This window comes from Triticum dicoccoides, chromosome 1A, assembly GCF_002162155.2.
Source record: "Triticum dicoccoides isolate Atlit2015 ecotype Zavitan chromosome 1A, WEW_v2.0, whole genome shotgun sequence".
NCBI lineage: Eukaryota > Viridiplantae > Streptophyta > Magnoliopsida > Poales > Poaceae > Triticum > Triticum dicoccoides.
Window position 1 is genome coordinate 5,002,582 of NC_041380.1, and position 5,077 is coordinate 5,007,658.

Sequence of the window (5,077 nt, forward strand, 5' to 3'; positions counted from 1 at the left end):
TAACTCTTTTTGCGGTGTGTTTGTTGAGGTCTGATGAATTGTGGGTTTATGATCAAGATTATCTATGAACAATATTTGAATCTTCTCTGAATTCTTTTATGTATGATTGGTTTATCTTTGCAAGTCTCTTCGAATTATCAGTTTGGTTTGGCCTACTAGATTGATCTTTCTTGCAATAGGAGAAGTGCTTAGCTTTGGGTTCAATATTGCGGTGCTCGATCCCAGTGACAGAAAGGGAAACAACACGTATTGTATTGTTGCCATCGGGGATAAAAAGATGGGGTTTATATGATATTGCATGAGTTTATCCCTCTACATCATGCCATCTTGCTTAAGGCGTTACTCTATTCTTATGAACTTAATACTCTAGATGCATGCTAGATAGCGGTCGATGTGTGGAGTAATAGTAGTAGATGCAGGCAGGAGTCAGTCTAGTTGTCACGGACGTGATGCCTATATACATGATCATACCTAGATATTCTCATAACTATTCGCTTTTCTATCAATTGCTCGACAGTAATTTGTTCACCCATCGTAATACTTATGCTATCTTGAGAGAAGCCACTAGTGAAACCTATCACTAGTAGAAAAAGGGTCAAACATGAAGCACATTAGTGCCGGTTTGAATTTGAGCCGACACTAATGTGTACACTAGTGCCGGTTCCAACGGCTAGCCGGGCCGCTCTCATTAGTACCGGTTCGTGGTGAACCTTTAGCACCGGTTCGTGCCACGAACCGGTACTAAAGTGAGTGGTGGTAGGATGTTGTCAGTCCGGGGCCCCTCCAGCACCTTTAATACCGGGTCGTATCACGAACCGGTACTAAAGGTCGTCCTACATAGACCCTTCGTCCACCCGAGCTCGCTCTGTTCTTCCCCTTTCCCCTCTCCTCTCTGTTCTTTTCCCTCTTCCTCTCAAGCTCATCACACATTTTGCCCAAGATTTGAAGGCCCCCATCCATTCAAATGATCACAAAGGTTAGCAACTTTTTCCTTTCATCTCTCATTGCTAGATTAGCTCGTGCAATGCTTTATATAGTGATTGATTTTTGAGTTTATGATGATGCCAGTGCTCATCCAAGGCCCTAAGCAACCCGGCAACGACATTGATGTGTACCTAAGGCCATTAGTTGAAGAACTCTTACAACTGTGGAATGGAACAGGTGTACGTGCGTGGGATGAGCACATGGGGGAAGAATTTGACCTAAAGGCGTTGTTGTTCGTGACCATCAATGATTGGCCTGCTCTCAGTAACCTTTCAGGACAGACAAACAAGGGATACCGCGCATGCACGCACTGTTTGGACGATACCGACAGTATATATTTGGCTAATTGTAAGAAGAATGTGTACCTGGGACATCGTCGATTTCTTCCGAGCAGGCATCCCGTAAGAAAGAAAGGCAAGCATTTCAAAGGTGAGGCGGATCACCGGACGAAGCCTCGCCACTGTACTGGTGCTGATGTACATGATATGCTCAAGGATTTGAAGGTGGTCTTTGGAAAGGGTCCTGGTGGACAACCTGTTCCGAATAACGCTGACGGACGCGCACCCATGTGGAAGAAGAAATCTATATTTTGGGACCTGCCCTATTGGAAAGACCTAGAGGTCCGCTCCACAATCGACGTGATGCACGTGACGAAGAATCTTTGTGTGACCCTGCTTGGCTTCTTGGGCGTGTATGGGAAGACAAAAGATACACCTGAGGCACGGGAGGACCAGCAACGTATGCACGGAAAAGATGGCATACATCAGGGTCATGCAAGCTACACTCTTACCAAAGAAGAGAAGGAAATCTTCTTTGAATGCCTGCTTAGTATTAAGGTACCGTCTGGCTTCTCGTCGAATATAAAGGGAATAATAAACATGGCAGAGAAAAAGTTCTAAAACCTAAAGTCTCATGACTGCCACGTGATTATGACACAACTGCTTCTGGTTGCATTGAGGCGGCTTCTACCGGAAAACGTTCGATTAGCCATTGTGAAGCTATGTGCATTTCTCAATGCAATCTCTCAGAAGGTAATCGATCCAGAAATCATACCAAGGTTAGAGAATGATTTGGTGCAATGTCTTGTCAGTTTCGAGTTGGTGTTCCTGAAGGAAATATGCCCTAGAGGCAATAATAAAGTTATTATTTATTTCCTTATATCATGATAAATGTTTATTGTTCATGCTAGAATTGTATTAACCGGAAACATAATACATGTGTGAATACATAGACAAACAGAGTGTCACTAGTATGCCTCTACTTGACTAGCTCGTTAATCAAAGATGGTTATGTTTCCTAACCATGAACAAGGAGTTGTTATTTGATTAACGAGATCACATCATTAGGTGAATGATCTGATTGACATGACCCATTCCATTAGCTTAGCACCCGATCGTTTAGTATGTTGCTATTGCTTTCTTCATGACTTATACATGTTCCTATGACTATGAGATTATGCAACTCCCGTTTGCCGGAGGGACACTTTGTGTGCTACCAAACGTCACAACGTAAATGGGTGATTATAAAGGTGCTCAGGTGTCTCCAAAGGTACATGTTGGGTTGGCGTATTTCGAGATTAGGATTTGTCACTCCGATTGTCGGAGAGGTATCTCTGGGCCCTCTCGGTAATGCACATCACATAAGCCTTGCAAGCATTGCAACTAATGAGTTAGTTGCGAGATGATGTATTACGAAACGAGTAAAGAGACTTGCCGGTAACGAGATTGAACTAGGTATTGAGATACCGACGATCGAATCTCGGGCAAGTAACATATCGATGACAAAGGGAACAACGTATGTTGTTATGCGGTCTGACCGATAAAGATCTTTGTAGAATATGTAGGAGCCAATATGAGCATCCAGGTTCCGCTATTGGTTATTGACCGGAGACGTGTCTCGGTCATGTCTACATTGTTCTCGAACCCGTAGGGTCCGCACGCTTAAGGTTTCGATGACAGTTATATTATGAGTTTATGAGTTTTGATGTACCGAAGTTAGTTCGGAGTCTCGGATGTGATCATGGACATGACGAGGAGTCTCGAAATGGTCGAGACATAAAGATTGATATATTGGACGGCTATATTCGGACACCGGAAGTGTTCCGGGTGATTTCGGACATTACGCGTACGCTTACGCGAGACCGGTTCTCCCGACGTGCTTTGCACATAGGTGGCTTGCGGGTGATAGTTTCTCCAACTTTAGTTGAACCGAGTGTGGCTACGCCCGGTCCTTGCGAAGGTTAAAACAACACCAACTTGACAAACTATCGTTGTGGTTTTGATGCGTAGGTAAGATTGGTTCTTGCTTAAGCCCGTAGCAGCCACGTAAAACTTGCAACAACAAAGTAGAGGACGTCTAACTTGTTTTTGCAGGGCATGTTGTGATGTGATATGGTCAAGACATGATGCTTAATTTTATAGTATGAGATGATCATGTTTTGTAACCGAGTTATCGGCAACTGGCAGGAGCCATATGGTTGTCGCTTTATTGTATGCAATGCAATCGCGCTGTAATGCTTTACTTTATCACTAAGCAGTAGCGATAGTCGTGGAAGCATAAGATTGGCGTGACGACAATGACGCTACGATGGAGATCAAGGTGTCGTGCTGGTGACGATGGTGATCACGACGGTGCTTCGATGGAGATCACAAGCACAAGATGATGATGGCCATATCATATCACTTATATTGATTGCATGTGATGTTTATCTTTTATGCATCTTATCTTGCTTTGATTGACGGTAGCATTATAAGATGATCTCTCACTAATTATCAAGAAGTGTTCTCCCTGAGTATGCACCATTGCGAAAGTTCTTCGTGCTGAGACACCACGTGATCGGGTGTGATAGGCTCTACGTTCAAATACAACGGGTGCAAAACAGTTGCACATGCGGAATACTCACGTTATACTTGACGAGCCAAGCATATACAGATATGGCCTCGGAACAAAGACCGAAAGGTCGAGCGTGAATCATATAGTAGATATGATCAACATAGTGATGTTCACCAATGAAACTACTCCATCTCACGTGATGATCGGACATGGTTTAATTGATTTGGATCACGTAATCACTTAGAGGATTAGAGGGATGTCTACCTAAGTGGGAGTTCTTTAAGTAAATTAATTCAACCTAAATTTATCATGAAACTTAGTACCTGATAGTATCTTCCTTGTTTATGCTTGATTGTAGATAGATGGCTCGTGTTGTTGTTCCATTGAATTTTAATGCGTTCCTTGAGAAAACAAAGTTTAAAGATGATGCTAGCAATTACACGGACTGGGTCCATAACTTGAGGATTATCCTCATTGCTGCACAGAAGAATTACGTCCTGGAAGCACCGTTGGGTGCCAGGCCTGCTGCTGGAGCAACACCAGATGTTATGAACGTCTGGCAGAGCAAAGCTGATGACTACTCGATAGTTCAGTGTGCCATGCTTTACGGCTTATAATCGGGACTTCAACGACGTTTTGAACGTCATGGAGCATATGAGATGTTCCAGGAGTTGAAGTTGATATTTCAAGCAAATGCCCGGATTGAGAGATATGAAGTCTCCAATAAGTTCTATAGCTGCAAGATGGAGGAGAACAGTTCTGTCAGTGAGCATATACTCAAAATGTCTGGGTATAATAATCACTTGATTCAATTGGGAGTTAATCTTCCAGATGATTGCGTCATCGACAGAATTCTCCAATCACTGCCACCAAGCTACAAGAGCTTCGTGATGAACTATAATATGCAAGGGATGAATAAGACTATTCCCGAGCTCTTCGCAATGCTGAAACCTGCGGAGGTAGAAATCAAGAAGGAGCATCAAGTGTTGATGGTCAACAAGACCACTAGTTTCAAGAAAAAGGGAAAAGGGAAGAAGAAGGGGAACTTCAAAAAGAACGGCAAGCAAGTTGCTACTCAAGAGAAGAAACCCAAACCTGGACCTAAGCCTGAAACTGAGTGCTTCTACTGCAAGCAGACTGGTCATTGGAAGCGGAACTGCCCCAAGTATTTGGCGGATAAGAAGGATGGCAAGGTGAACACAGGTATATGTGATATACATGTTATTGATGTGTACCTTACTAATGCTCGCAGTAGCACCTG